Genomic DNA, 17,446 nt, shown 5'->3' with positions numbered 1-17,446 from the left:
GGATGGTATGCGTATGAGTTTGTACGGTCGCGACAAGACGGCGCGCTCGTACGTACGAACTACCGAGGCCAGAAACTGACTCATAGGCCACGGCCCATTATAGTGTCCTACCAAGGCACAGAATCGTTTGTTTGACTCGGTGAAGCTTCACGAGAAACGCACGGACACAAAACGAAGAAAAAATTGAACGAGAGAGAGATGAAAAGTTGGCTACTGAAGTGGTACAGGGGTGAGAAGAACACTCCGTTTAGGTTGCCTGGTCCCACCTCTGATACTTTTAAAATGGTACGCGTAGGTATAGTAACAGTAATCATTCGATAATTTCCTACCACATAATTCTTAATTAGGAATTACATCGTGCTTGTATGCGTACTTACAAGTGATCAAAAGTGGATGGTAGAGTTGCTCGTCCAGACTATGTTTATTCGAAACAGCATGAAACGAGGAGTTTATGGTGCAATTTTTGAGTGCCATTGGCAATGGGTTCAAAAGTTATGGGACTTTGTAATTTTCATATTTTTAAGTGCAAATAATCACACAAGTACAAATTGCATCACACATGCAATCCCTGAAACTCATCTTAATTGTTAGTCACTTTTATACTTAATTTTCACTTCATATTTCGATTTCTCATGTTTTCTAACCATTTGTACTTAAAAATATGAAAATTTCAAAGTCCCATAACTTTTGAACCCGTTGACCATTCCCTTGTCAGATCCACATGCCTTTCGCTAGCCAACTTTTCAAGCCTGTGTTGGAGTTGCATACATAAATGACAGTGGTCCGAGTAGCTATACGTCAGCGACCCCTAAACAAATAAAATCTTGTTGGGTGTAGAGTAGAAACATGCTTTCGGTCTCATTTTGATGTCTTCCCGACATGTTTGATCAGATTGACTACACGCCGTCCAGTTGATCCAACTGGAGGGCAAGGGTTCATTGGAAAGGGGCTAAGTCCGGTAATTTTATTACGCTCTCTTTCAACCGACCCTTAAGCTTTTTTAATTCGTTTGATTTTGTCGAGTTTAGTTAAACGATCTGAACTGACTATCGGTAAGATTATTTTTAGTCTTTCTACAGCAACCAACGTGTAGTAAGATTGATTTCAATTGTTGGGTAATTTACTATTCCGCTTGGAAATCTTAAACCATTTCCACGTTTCTAGCTGTTTTACGATGTTTCCGTACGATTTAAAGTTGTGTGTGCCTATAGACAGGATTGCTCCGGCAGTTACTTCGAATAACTTCGTTACTTCAAAGAGAGGAGAGGTCGCGCCGGTTCCGTTTAACCCTATTAACGCGCGTACGCCGTGCTTATTTGCTGAATATTTGCCCGACTGCGCCCCACTACTATCAGCCTTGCCGTGTTCTGTCCCTAGGATCCTGGCTCCGCCGATCCGAAGTGTACGCGTTAATTGCTGTATTCACGTACAATCCGAAAGGGTTCCCGATTCACGCTCACTTCTGAATAGTGAAGCTAATACAGCGTCGTAATTCGTTTAAAGGGAAACAGCAAGTGCGCGGACTATTCGGCGAAGAAAAGTCGGGAAAGTTGCGCGACAGCGGTTCTGTTCCTGTCTGCACGAATTTTCGTTTATTTCTGGGAATAACCGTTGGGAAATTGAAGCTGACGAACGTAACCAAGTGAAAAGAAATTGCTTGATTAATCACTACACTTCCTATTTTCAAGCTTTTTGCTCAAACTGGGTGTAGAAATTGAAAAGCTTGGAATAAATTGAAATGAATTGAAAATAAGATGTACACTCTTGGACACCTCAGAATCTTATAATGATAATGGGACCAATCTACACTTAGACTAGAGGGAGCGGCCAAGTTACACCAATAAGAAGGGGATTTACACTTTTCAAAGATTCCAAGATTAATTTGCACCATCAAATATTTCAACGCGTTAACAGGTCGATCGCAACAGGCATCCTATTAGTTTTGTCCGGATACGAGTTATTTTTCACTTTCCTCGGTGTGCCTTCGTGAAAGAAAACCGAGACACTGGGGTCCCCCATTAAGAAACGTTTCGGTAGCAGATTGTAGGTTTGCCATTCATGACACGGATAGGGAGGATTCTTTATTCTGAATTTTTCTTTTAGACTTTCTATTGACATCGTTCAGTTCCAAGGCAACAATGCCACGACCGAAGCGACTAGACTAATGAGCGCGTGTCACTGACAGAAGTACACGGCCATTATGTGTGCATGCCCCTTGTTGTCGTAAACGATGCATAGAGTACGCGTGCACGTGGGTATTTTAAAGCAAACAAGTTTTTCCTGTTTTTATTTATTTGATTCTTGGCTTCTTTTATAGCTGACTATCATTACAATTGGTATCTTTAACACTTAGGTATGTTCTTATTTGAAAAATAAAAAATTTCAATCGAAAAAGATATCCTTCCATCGAGAATGTTTCAACCCAATGTTGGATCGAATGTTACCAAGCAGTCGTGAATTGTAAAGACACCTTCAGGAGTGCAGGTGCGTTCCAGCAAGCGTTACAAATTCAATCGATGAACACCACTCTCGTCATTAGTATGAATCACCTATCAACCGTAAACTATTTCCAGGGGTTACTTGCTACCATTTTGCGACGAGGCACTTAAATTCGTGTCCTTACTTAAATATTGTTGATCGCGGCCGGGGGTTCCCATGGATTCGTATTGAAATATAATAAATATTTTCGTCTTAATTTTTCTTGCATCCAACACAATTAGAAAATATCCCACAATCATTTTGAAAGTTCTAAGAGCAAAATTAGGGATGATCGTTTCTAAATGAAACAGCTGGCCCGTATAAACGAACCTGACGAGGCGATAGCACGTGGGAATATGAAAATTTGTCTTCGACGCACCATTAGACAGACACTTTTCGATCGTGCGACCGTTAGATCGAATTCCAAACGAGTGTGAGGGGGGCGTTGGTGTAATCAAGGCATCGATGTTCGCTTAGGACCCCTGGCAAACAGACGGTTCCGCTCACGTGGGAATTTCACGTTATAGCACATTCCTTGTAAGTACAACTTCCAATACAGGAAGTTTAGAGTTCATTGGGGAAGATTAGGTTTAATGGACACCAGGTTACCGTTCTCAGGAAATGAGAATGACAAATTTAACATTCATTCACTAATTCTGAAAATCTAAAATTAAGAACCCAATGATAGCGCGCATACGCTATCTTTTTATCCAAGAATATAAATAATTGATGTTCCATGAAAAGTAACCAACTTTATATATCTCCCCATTTAGAAATTCGGAAAATTGTTTTAGTGGCTATTTAAAATCGTTCTTCCCGTCGTGTCGCGTCGGTTTAACAATTCACACGAGCAATTACATTGCGCCGGCGAGACGTACAGTGACAGAAACTAAGATACGGTCTCGTCAGATCCGTTTTTCTCTCGATGTCCCAGAAACGAAAGGAGTTTCTCGAGTGTCTATTATGGCGAATCTATTTCGGTTAACGCCACCCGTGTAGGAATGCGTCCCCTGCCACATAGCGTACGCGACCCTGACAAAGACCACTTGATCTCTTCACCGTAAACAAGATTAAGCATCCAATTATAGAATTCTTTTGTAAAATATTACACCCTCTCATCCTCTCAACGCGAATCTTTTTTTAGACATACTTTAACCGTGCGTGCAATTTATTTCAAAACGAAATTGCTCCAACAATGGTTTGTAGACAATTTTGCAAAGTTCTGAATAACGATTGTTATAAACTTATAACACTTGAACGATGAAGTTGAGTCGAATGTACCTCAAGGCTAAAATTTTACTCAAGTATTTTTCTACCCATAGAAATGGGTAGGTGGGTAGCATATACAATGGTTAAACGGTTAATTATGTAAAAGGTACGTTTTATATTGCAAAATTCGTAACGGACAATGACAGACCCTTAAAATAGCCTGGTGTTAATAATTCACGTGACCCTGAAGAAGGAAAAGGGAGTTGGATGCAACGTGCGTTACTTCGCTTGTAGAACTATTTCAAAGCATCGTGTGTCATTGCGTGCACGCAATATTTAGCCATGCCTCCCTACAAGTCGGACGTCGGCGTCGCGAGTGAGTCAGTGCGACGACGTCAACGACATCCACGACGACAACGTCTAGACGCCATCACCCCAACGTCATCGTCACTGATTTGTCCGCTGTCCTCTTGTTCTTGCTATCTCGTAAAATGGGTGAAGTCATTCTCGATTTCTAATCCAGTGATGATGGTGTGCGGAACACCGCACCCTTCGGACAAACACGCGGAAAAAGGAACGCATGAATCAGAAGAAAGAACAGGATTTTCGATGACTCTTGTGCTAGTATTATGCTTTGAAAATTTTCTATACCCTCCAATGTGAACTGATTCCCTCCCCCATTTTAAAATTCTAAAATTTTGTGGTACTGATCCACCCCCGAAAAAGTTCTAGTTACCTCGATGCAACTAAATACCTAGAAAAGTAACTAGAAAATACACAGCAAGTCACAGCTAGGAATGAAAAGGTTACTCCAGTGCCCTAATGTCCCATTCGCATCAAATAACTGTATAAGAAAAAAGAAATATTAAAGATTAAAAAATACTTGTGATAAAGATACGTTATAGGGTTTTATATAAGTAAAACCCTTGGTCTTTACTGGAAGGGCCGATGGATAACTATCAAGTAACTATAGTAACACGATGGTTCAGGTGAATCATAGTTGGTATAGCAAGTTGCGTGTGCCACCCTCTTGGCGAACGCAGCCCCCTTAGACCGGGTGCGTAAAGACACGCATCCCCCCATGGTAATTATTGTGGCGACGCATGCCTCGTCATGCCAGGTATGCGATCAATCCCGATAAACATCGAATTCTCAAAACCCAATAAAGGTGGACGCACAACGGTCCCAAGGCAAATGTAATGCGTATATCGGTGACGCCCATTTACTCGATCCGAGCTAAACTCGCGGCTTGCACGCTATTTCGCTCGGTTTACAAGGGGAATTCCATGTGATTTTCGACTGTCATGCTCTCCGTTATTACTTCCGGTCTTGAACATTCGTAGACTCGAATTCAAGACATTTCAAGACAAACCCTTTCAATTTGGATAATATTCGGATATCAATGACTTGAGGTTAAAGCCGGTATCAGCAATCAAGATTTTATTAAAAGTCATTTGGTAATTATCATATTACTTTCAATTACAAGTTAAGAACTTGCGAAACACGAAGGAAAAGGTAGAGTAAATAACCGAGAAAAATGTTCCAGCGAGTTGATCGACATTAACATTTATAGAGGATATTAAAGAGCCATCAGTTCACACGAACGATGCTGCGAAACGGTAGCATGCTGTATTTTAAACGGGCAATTTTACGAGTCCTTGGTCACTGTAGTGATTTCATCCCCTGAATGACGGAAGGGCGCTAACTACCCTTATATCTACTCGCGACAAGAGGGACGCATATTCTACCCCAACCCTAAACGCATCTTGAACGCCTCAACAGGTCCATGAATAAGTTAGGGCTCAACGCGAAGTGTCGAAGACGTAATAGATTTTGAGTCCCCCCCACACTTTTAGAAAGGCTTTCCTTCGAAATTGAGCGAAACGTTAGACCTGATTTCCTTTCAGCCCGGATATACCAAGACTAACACCGTTGTTTACCTTATTACCAATTTTTTGATACGAATAGGAGACTGCGATTCGGATAAATAATAAAACGACAGCAATTACGTTGGTTGGACTTAATAGAGACATGTGCTTGTTGATCTATTCGAAAACGCCTATTCTCCTGTGCGGTGAAAAAGATGGATAAAATAAAATAGATCGGTGCGATGATTAATTATTAAAGATCCTCGAGCTCGATACGGACGTTACCGTTTCTCGAAAGATAGATTTGCTGACGGCGCAAAAACGGAAATGCGATTAGCCACTGTGACATTTCGTGTATTGCGACGACATATTTCTGGATTTTATCGGGACTAGTGATATTCGAAGGTAGAAATAATTAATTGGACGTACGTAATGAGACCCCTTTTCATCCCTTACCAACGAAAACAATAATTATATGTGTTATGAGTAATCATAATTACGACTCTATAAAATGTAACTTGAGAACTAAAGATAGATTAATTAAAACCACGATTTCTAATATTATTATAATTTATAACATAATAAGGAAGTAAGATATTAGATAGTATCAAAATATTTCAAATTAAAAATAGAATAAGACGTCTGAATATTTCTGTGCTCATGAAAACTGCAACCATTTAAAACATTTAAGAATCCAGACAATGATTTTCTTAAGGTTCTGTATGATAAAACAGGAACCGTGTTACGATATATTTGAACTTTCGCGCTTAATTGTTTTATAGCTTCCGGTGAGTGGTACATAAGTAAAGGGGAACGTTCACGGTAAGATGCATATATTGAACAATTTAATATCGAATTTGTAGGAAATTTGCCTCACAATCTGTTCGTAGGTTCGGCAGTATCGAAGACAGGAGGAGGGTGAAAAAAGAGGGCGGGCGAGGTCGTTTAAGAGCCACTTTCAATGCAAATTCATTGCAGCCATTTGCCCCCTCGACGCATCCCTCCCATCTTCTTTCGATCTTCGAACAGTATTCAATTTGTTTTTCACGAAGATATAATACTGTTTTATTTTGAAAAAAATAATTTTAAAAAAATTAGATGTTTTGGCAATGCTGCTACAGAACCCCATAATATATTAAGCATGGTTGAAATTGCCACGTGCCATAATTATGCAGCATGCAACAAGCGTAAAATTCTTATTCCGGTTCTTTTTTTTTTTATTTAGATGAAACGCTTCCGTGACAACGTTAATTAATAAAATCTTATGGTTACGTAGGTATAAGGCTGAAGAGAGGGTCCGTATAAATCATGGCCCTGTCATAGGTGCACCATATGGTCAATGTTCAAAGGGCCTGACTCCTGCGTAACACCCATATACATGGTGAGGGGTGTCCATGACAACCACGTGTCTTGGAAATCGAGTATACTGTCGCTATTCTTTGAACTCCTCTGTAATTTCATCGCAATTTATTTAACAGTCCGTTGATTATCGCCTATTATTTCCAATCAAATGCTTTTCAATAATGGTACAAGAATTGTAGTTATTATAGATTCCTAGAAATTTACTAAAGGGGTGGTTGGTGTAAATTGAAATTTTCGTCATTTTCTGCGTTTTCAAATACGATCGGGTGAAATAAGAAACTTTTGCGCTGGAACACTATTATGAAATGAAAAATTTAATAAGTCTTTTGGAAAGTTTCATCCCCTGGATTATTTCCCTGTAAACAAACAACCGACGGGGATTTTTTTTTTTAGCCATAATAACTTTTGCGACATCCCTTCGAAACAACTGAAATCATTACGCGATAAAGTTTCATCGGGCATATTATTTCTGTTGGCGGAATTTCAAACAAGTTATAGATTGCGGGAAACTGAAAGCGTACATTCGCTCATGTAGTATTTATTCAATCTCAGGGACGAAGGAATAAAAAAAATAGAAAGTTAAAAACAAAAAGATAAATTATTTAAAAAAAAAAAAAGTTTTCAACATGAAAATATTTCCCTTCCGATTCTAGGAACGTCGGTATAAAAAGGTTCGTCGAAATTACATACGAGGGGTGACAGGCATATTGCATCGCAGATCGATCGGCAAGCTGCAAGGTAATTTTAATGAAAGATGATATTTTTTGACCGTGTATCGCTAAATTCACGCTCGACAGTTAATATATGTATAAGGTAAGTCATCCGAGACTGTAACCCAAAATATCTTCACTAATTTCAATGACATTATATATTTATGTTCATTTAAAAAAAATACTTAGATATCTGAATTTAAAATTGTTAATGGAAAGATATTTTGTATCGTAGAAATACTTTCTATCAGTGTAAGTGATTTTGTTTGGTTGATACCGCTGTCCTCACCTGCCTTTCGCGCCTCGACCAGGCGGAATCTCTTCGTGCGCCCCTCGAGCATAACACGGCAGTCCTATGAGCCTATTTTTCTCCCTTTATGGGTTGAAGCCAGATGATGACTCACCCCATAAGAGTACCAAAGGGGTACTTCATACACGTACGTTTTCTATAAGTGTGCAGCGATGTTCTCATCTGCTCGCTTGCCGATCTTTTTTCCAGGCGTTTCGAAACACGCGCCTGTCAAACGTTCTTATAGCTACCGACTAGCCCGTAAACGTGTAGGGTGCATTGTATATTCCCTCGATCAATGTGCTCGTGAAATCTCGGTACATAGAAAATAAATTTTATTCAGAATTTTAAGATAGGAAATTTCTAAAAAAATTGAAATAAAAGACGATACACGAATTGTTATAACGTAAAAGTAACCGTAGTTATTGAAAATAATATTGAACTAATTTACTTTGTAGCTTTATCTGTCAGTGACAAAGGAGCACAAACCTAATAGGGCGACATATCCTTTGCGAATTCCTTGGAGCCACCGACCGGATTCGAAGACAGTGAAACCTGTTGGTCGATTGTCGTGTGCCCGACCGTGTAACACCTTGTGCTTACCAGGTTCTATTTACACGAGAAACCCTCAACCCAAGACTCGCCCCCAAGAAAAGGGGGCCTCGTAATCTTTCCTTCATTCAACAGAACACGTCGTCGGCCCTTTTAGAAGCTCTTACACTAGAGAAGTGTACGCGTGTTACCGAATGAACCCCTCCGCCGGAAGAGACGCGTTTCGTTGCAAATTGTAGGATTGCCGAGGATCGTTTACACGATATCGATCTGAAATGCACGAGTCTGCCTTCAACGGAGACACACTCCAGACAAGGATGGATCATCCAAGAAATTCTTTTAAAAGAAAATAAAAATCGTTGGTGGGTCTTTTTAGACCTAGAAAAGCTAACCTAAATAATGTGTACACGTTAATCACACTAATTACGAGATAGCCTTGATGAACGTTTCCGTCCTTGCGCCATTAGCCTAGATATTCTCCTACAATGCCAAGCACATCATCAATCCGTTGTTCACCTAAACACTCTCCGACCCATAGATAAACACCCGTACACATACGAAAGCGTTGCTCCCTACCGTGGAAATGAATGAAGTGACGGAAAGGAAAGAAGCTGGAGGCCTTACGGTTACCCTACTTCGTAAGATCTACTAGGTATTTGGATGTCCATATACGTGTACGCAACTGTGTGTATTTACGTGGGTTTGACTCATGAATGGAGAAGACGTAATATGACCTATGGCAAGAAACCATAGATATGCTTCCCTTCATTCTGGATCCAAAACGTGACGGTGAATGAAACCGTAACGATTGCCGATGGGACTACGAGAATTTATGGTGTAGTATACGGGAAACGCGTAAAATAATTTTAAAGGTTGCAAGAGAAACAGATCCTTTCAAATCCCCATAGGTTTAGTTTGAATGTTTCCAGACAAACTGAACAAAGCCGAGTTTATCTTGGGCAAGGTCTACTGGACCGACTACTTGCCTAATGTAAACTTGGCCCAATCTATCAAATTAATACAATTTCTGGTTGTAATATAACTCTGTAAGGTATCGTCAGAGGAAAGACATAACCAAAATAATTTCCCGCTTGCTTATTTGCCGCACTAAAACATTCCTGATTCATAATATCGATCGCATCGAACCGCCTGCGGCAATGGACTTACACATCTGTTCGACGCGTGCTAACGCATCCTCCTGAATGGATTTGTCCAGGTGCTCAGAATGGATTGCCAGATTCCAGCTTCACGTTTCGATTCGCTGCATCCTTTTCGCGATGTTTTCAACTCTTTCTGGGATTCCTGACAGGCTGTGCATTTATTGAAAACGCAAAACTCCCCTTTCATCCAAGGTATGAATCACGAATTAGCCAGATAGTAAAGATGAAATGTATTATAAAAGACATTATGAAAAATTATTATTGAAATTTTATAATATATGCTTCGTGGACACAACTTTGTATAAAATGCCAAGAAAAGAAATGATCGAAAATTTATCACCGTGTAGGAAGGCACGGTCGCAACTGGACAAAAAAGTTTAATGGACCAGGAGGTAGCATTAAGCCAGACCAGCTTTTGGAAAGATAATACTGGGTAAACGAAATTTCAGCAAGTATTTACTTTCTCTGCAGAGAAGGTGGACGCGGGGATTGGAGGACCCTTCCTCCCCTGAACCGACAGGAACCAGCCAAAGGGGGTGAAACAAGGGATCTAGAGAACGGAGGGGACGGGGAAGTAGCACGCAGCTGCCTGAACTCAATGACACACAGCTTTCCGACTTACAATGCGAGCCGCCACAATGCATGATTTTCGCCATTGTTTGCATCCTAGACAGCACGCGTCTAGCACGGACGGGATGCATTCCTGTAGCCCCAAGTGGCGTGTGCCACCACTCCGGAGGAGGTCTGCACGAGCCAATTCCTTTCTCGCGAATAGGAACCCTATTCATTGATCTCAAACATCGACGCTAAATCTGTTCGGAACTAGAGAATTTATTCTTGCGTTTATGGTTAAAAATTAATTTGGTTAAATCCAATTTCATTTTTAATGAACTTAACGAGCCTATCGTACACTAAATAAAAATTATCCTAACGATTCGGTAATTAGATATATTTTAAAAATTAGCCACGTGCTAGGAAGCATTACGAAAAATCTGAAATACAGGAAATGACTTTCCTATTCGGGACAAGTCCAACGCGTATGGTGTCCGTAAGAGTGAGAAGTGGCTAAAGAATTCAGGGGTGCGAATAGACCGAGCATTCTTAAACCTATATACCAGCAGCAAACCTGTGCCTTTCAAGGGAGAGATTGAGAAAAATGTTCTTGAACCGAGGGTCGAGCCCTTCCACATGGCAAATTGCGACCAATTACATGCTTCAAAATTACAAACGACATTCGAAGCATTATCGCGTTACATTTCAGCCAAGTTATAAATTTTTTCGAATTTCCGAAATATCGAACCCCCTCCTTTGCATGCATGCACACTGCATGATTTTTACTGCGACCGACTGTACGTGTTGCATATGGAACACGAACAGCGATGGTCACACTCAGATACATTATCATCCGTATACTAAATACGGATCCAATTAATTAATAGCTAAGCATCGTAATGCCACGCACGTTTATAAACACAGTGAGCCAGATGGGCGCACGATGCGACAGATACAGTACTCTCCCTTAAAAGCGAACACGTGCCTGTTAATTAAAAAGACAGAACTTTATTGCAACGATCTATGGAAGCAGTCGAGTATAATTAAAGAAATTGGAAAGTTTTTCGTTGAACGGTTAGCAACATGGCCTGCAGTTGTGACGCTTAAAAATAGATGGTGAATAATATTTCCTACGCAAATTTGTCAATATTTGCTCTTTCGAGGGAGGGATTGGCTGTGATTGAATGAGTTATGAAAGGAAAACATGGAACGTTTGGTGCCTACTTATATTGGTACATCAGTGTAATTACACCATATCGATGTAATTAACTGGGGTTACTTAATAACTCGTAGCGAAACAATGATTTGTTCGATCCGTCATCGTATCGCCATATGAGCGCTATGAAGAGAAAATAAATAGTCTTTGTTGCAAGGAAAAAACATGCAAAAAAAAAGAATTCTACAGCGAATGGGACCCCGGTGTAAGGTGAACGTCTTTGTGACCCTCTTCAAAGACGCCTGTTGTTAGGTGGCACGCGACTAAAAGATATATCTTAGTGAATGGACCCCACCGCAGGCGCACCTTAAGTCGTTCCACAAGCATAATTCCAATACAACCTGTTTCCTTCTGACGTTTCTGCGATGACGTCACGGTTCTTATGAACACACGCGTCTTTGAGACACCCTGCCAAGGTGCACGTGACGTCTTTGGGTGTGCCACTGGCGCAGGCACCGAATCTTTCAAAAAACTTATTTTATTAATTCCTTAAATAAGAAATCCCAAAGATTGCACAGACGGATACTATCTATAACAAACTGTCTTCTATCATCTTCTTTCATGATCCACACTATAACTTAATGTTAAAAGTACAACTGCCTTGGGGGTTCTAAAGAGAGAACAATCATCGCTAAGCCATATTGAAATATAAACGAGATTTTGCAAAGTATAAAACTAGATTCGCAAGGTTGGCAAAGGTTTGCGAAAAATCTAAAAGTTTGAATGTTGCTAAGCCAATGGGGTACACCTCTGTCCTTCCCTAATCGCGGTGCCGGGCACGCCATGAAGCCACGGTGGTCTTTCCTCCGTGCTTTTTTGTGCCGGTGCATTGTCGGAATCAAGTTGCAGCTGCCTGTAGAAGAACCCCCATAAGCGCCTCCATAAGAGAGCCACGTCATACCACCTGGCCCTATCTGCATGTGTGTACACGAGGGGGTCGTGCACCCTTCGAAACTTTAGGTACACCGGGCTCGGACGTACATGTATGTATGGGGTGCCCTGGACGCTTTATACGTACGCACACACGTGTGACCCATGGCTGTACTAGCATGGTCTTTTCTCTATCACCGGGCTGCTCGTGCACGGGCTGCAATGGCACGTGTGCATTTTCACACACGACAGCACCGGTATACATGAACTTAACGAGCACGCGTTTGGTCGCTGGATAGAAATGCGTGAATCGTTCGGAGCGGATTTGTTTTGGCACACCTAACCGTGAAAGAGACGAGATTTCTCTGGAGAACGATTGGTTGATAGAGGAGGCCATTAATGATATGTAAAACTTGAAAAGTAATGCCATTAAACACTATAGAGATAGTTTAAAACGTAGTATGGTTTTTAAGATAATTGTTATCCAGTGATACCAGGTATATCCTGCTTATTCAGATACTTGGACGCGTGTCCCATCAGTAGATACTGTTCTTTTTTTTCAACAGTGCGTGAAGCCTATTGGTTAATACCTTATATGGTGTACCACGCGTAACTTATTTTCATGTATTTTCATAGATAAGATCAGGTGGCATGGCACGTGCCCCCTTGCCGCGAACCGATTCGACATAAGTCGTAAAGCTTTCTCACGTTTCTCCAGCACCCTCTACCATTTCAATTTGTTTATTGAAAAAACTAAAATAGTAGATGTAAAATAAATGGAAGTAAACAGAGTGACTAAAGAGATTATCAATTGTAAAAAGAAATATCAGGAATCGTGAGTACACAGGACACTGTATCTTATCTGTTGTCACATGCCACCCTCTGCAAACCAGGATTCGGCAAGCGATCATGTTTGATGTCCCGATAATTGTGTTTGATGTTCGTCGATCGAAAAAGAAAAGTCGTTTGATTACCCGTAACTTTCAGTCGAAACGACCATAATCAAAGCTGGTGGCTGTGATCCGATCGTCGCGTGGAAGAAAATTCAATTTTATTTTCACGGGTAGATTCTGACGCACCGTTTAGAAACGTTTATTTAGCCAGCATTTACCGGTGAAACTCGGTTAATTTAGCTCGAAAAGTTTCCGATGTTAAACGAGTTCGTTAACCGTTTCAGCATCTATAGGATACAGATCGAACAGTTTTATTGAACTGAGCAATAGCAACTCTGTTTAAAAAAACATTTATTTTATGCTAAATTACGAGATTAAAGCTCCTGATAGAATAGGGCAAAGGGTAATAAACGTCACGGTTAGATACCAGTCTTTTCAGACTAATTTAGCATAGAATCATTCGTACGCATCTGTGCGTGAGCTTTCCACGTGTCAAGCACGCATGATGAATAACAATAGCACGACATATTTAACACGTATATGCGCATCTTTTTCTTCGAGGATTTCGATGGCATAATGGCACCAATCGAGTGGATAGTGCACGCTCGAGCGTAATGGATGTGCACGCATAGCGGTTAGGGAATCGCAATGCCAACGTGATCTAGTGCACCCTAGATTTCAGTGTAGGGAAACGGTTGGGGTGGAACGAAAGGAGCGGAAATTGAAATGCAGAGTCAAAGGTTGATAAATACCAGTCGTAGTTCATCAAATCATCAATATATGACTTGGAAACTATAATTTTGAAATATTATTTAAATGATGCCTTATCTATTTTTTTAACACTTTATGTACAAGTTACCTTGTATGGGTTCTAGCACAACTTTTTTAATTAATAGTTTTAATATACTAAAACTATTTAACAGAAAAAAATCTGGTGTTAATCTTTATTCGATTAATAAAATCATGCGGATCGGAATACAGCGTATCTGAAGTCATGGGAGATCACTGGGAGTTCCCTTTATGGGGGGTGTACCCACTTACACATCTGTCCACCAGCATCCCTCGATAAATACGGCTACGGAACACATAGAATGTGAACAACGGGAACATTAGAAGTCCCATCATTGACCACATGCCGAGCGTATTTGGCCAGTGGTAGCAGTAAAGGGAAGAAGAGAGACAGGAAGGGAAAGATACGTATACCCTACAGTGTTGTGAGATCTTAATCGCAGATTAGGCATCTACGAAAGGCAAAATCGATTACGCCATCGAAACCAGTACTTTGAATTTCGTTCATCATTTAGGGTACCGACAAAGAAACTAATCATTGTATGAGCCCCTTGAATTTTTTTAAATTTTATATAATAAATACATAATAATAAAAATGTATTCCAAAAAATTACACATGTTCTACAACTGACTGTACGTGGTTCTAAGGGGTTAGCCCGTCTAACCCATGAAAAATAAATACCATTCCGGCGATTAGTAAAACTTTCGAGACACATCACGCCACCAGCCAGCTACCGATCTCTTATTGCATTATAAATGTCCTAGGTATTTCTGAGTAATTCCGAATAGCCCGCAGAATATGGGTCGCAGCGGGAATCCAAGAAATACGATCCTCATCCCTGACATTTCTTTTCAGGAAGTGCATTCGATCGACCTGCGCACCTAGTCTCCCTCTAAATGAGTACACTTAAAATACTCCTGAACGCATACGGGTAAAAATGAGGATATTTTCAAGATGACTCGAAGTTTTTTGGGGGATTTCCAAGTGCCCATATTGCCAGACGTTCCATGATACATCATGAATATACGGGTTAAGATAGACGTCTCAAGAAGGCTGTGGATGAATTGTAAGATTATTCTTTATATATATATTTTTTTTTTGATTGTCGAATTCCAACGAATCTTTTAGTCTCTTTTACTACCAGCATCGTTTTGGAGAATGTTAGAAGTATTATTAGGTATAACGTTTTTGATAGAGCATATTATTCGAATGCCAGAGATGAAAGATGGAGGCTACCTGTGTTTAAGGGTACTTGTATTATGTACAACTAGCTAGGGGCCTGACTTCCAAAAAAATGTGAACTAACATCCTCATCATCCTAGAGTTCTAATATTCTAATTTTATTTTTGTAACTAGGTCAAAATGATTTTCTATCCACCGTGTTATAGCAAATGAAAAGTAAATTGCAATTCTTCTAAAGTACCGTTCTTGACACGAAAGAAAAGTGTAACAAGAGAGAAATGAATTTTATTCGCAGCAGGTACAAGATGAAAAAAATATTTCGGCTAGGAGGGAAAGACCGTGAAAAATGTCGACTGAGTTAATATCTTCATAATTGTCTGTCAAGGAACAAAAGGAGCAATCGTGTCGTAAAATGACCGGTTATTAACATCAAGTTATTTCGGAGGAGCATTAACAATTACCTTTTCTTCCTCATATTGTCTGTTCGCTTGAAAATTGAAAGCATTCACGAGGACAACATCATTCTCATAAAACTCTTAAAGCACTCATTTAAGAACCTTATCGACCGTTCCAGGAAAAGTCGAAGCAACCTCGGCTCCTACTTTCAATATGATCCTTGCTTTAATTTCTAACTAGATAAGTGGCGACCGCCCTGTCCTAATTGTAATTAAAATTCCAACTGAAATGAACTTTTAATCGCGGATTATTAATACATCGTACCGGGATACCACCATTGGCGTAACTAGTATTTTTGTCTGGGGTAGACTAGCTCCCTTAGCTTTACTAATAATATATATGTATATTGTTTCTGATTTTTATTACATATTTCGTTTTGAAATTTTGAAACTCTAGAACAAAGTACGATTGTCCTGCTTTACACATAACGTCACATAACGGACGTTGAAATACCATAGGAAAAAAAAAATCCCACGTTCGAGGCCAGAAAAGTTGTTAACCGAACAAAACAGCAAATAAAATAACGGCGTCAGGAAATGAAAAAGGCAAAAAGAAACGAGTAAATATAATATTTATCCAGATCCTAATTATGAACCACGAGGTATTAAATGAAGCCCTTGGTACCATCACCCCTCCCACCCTCCAGTAGTAATGGCACTTGTACGGTGTCCTATAGTGGATTACTTTACCATAGTACCTGTATGCCAATATCCAGAGCAGCTGTCCGGAAGAGCGACCCCGACACTTCCTTCCTGAACGCCTCCTGCCTATCTACTTTCTACGGTGTCTCATGCTCTCGAACCCACACGAATGCTGCGAACGATATTCGTCATCGATACTTCTCTCGATCATTATCTTTTCCCTCTGTTCTTTAAAAGAGGATCAAGAGATTGATGATAAAAATTGGAATGACAAAAGATTAGGAAAGATTCCATGGAAACTAATTGGAGGGTTGATCCATATAGATTCATAGTGGTGTGAGAGGAGCAGACTGCTATCGATAATTCCCTCCATTTAACGCAAGGCCAATACATTTCATTTTAATACAACTAATTCAAAATTTCACGGAATAACTAAACTTCATATTATTTGTGTCAAGAGGGAACAAGTTCCCATAGCTACAGAGTGAAAAAAAAAACCGTAAAACTCATCCATTTGTCCCACCTGTACGAGGAAAGTACACCCCACCCCCCTGTTAAACCGTGCATTGTGTACTATCATCCCCCTTTTTATCATGTACCGTGGGAAGAATGCACGTTTGTTGATCGATTGCTTTTGCCACCAGTAAACGTATGTACAAGTGCTACCAACTTAGAATTTGAAATTTGAATAATGATTTGTTTTCTCCTTGAACGATTTTAAAAAATGTATACTATAGCAGGATCTTGAAGCAACTGCTATTACTCGTATCGTTACTAAAACAATGGCTACCTAAAGGTTTTTTTCAGCAAGTCATGAGAGCAACGGCACGTGCGGAAAGTATCGAAACCCGACATCCTCCGGGTAACATTATATCCTTAAGATGCATCTGGTACGAAATTATGTATATCTACCTGGGCTCCCTTGTATCGAATATATTTAGCCGGTTATGTACAGCGCGGTTGGCAAGAAGGAAACACGTAAGGGATCCCTGTTGGCACGTGTCAGGATGCGGCGTGTCTTACTGCGTATACGCATTTTATCGATTAACCAGAAATTACCAGTATCGGTGTTATACATAGCCTATTTAACTTCCAATACGACTGGTCAAATGAAAGATAATGCAAGAATTGCGCAAAAAATTGTACTCGAATGATAAGTGATATCATCTCCAGTTCAATAGTTATATCAGGTACTTGAGATACCCTGCACGTGAATTT

Source organism: Osmia bicornis, chromosome 1, assembly GCF_907164935.1.
Source record: "Osmia bicornis bicornis chromosome 1, iOsmBic2.1, whole genome shotgun sequence".
Taxonomy (NCBI): domain Eukaryota; kingdom Metazoa; phylum Arthropoda; class Insecta; order Hymenoptera; family Megachilidae; genus Osmia; species Osmia bicornis.
Note: the sequence above shows the minus strand (reverse complement) of the source record.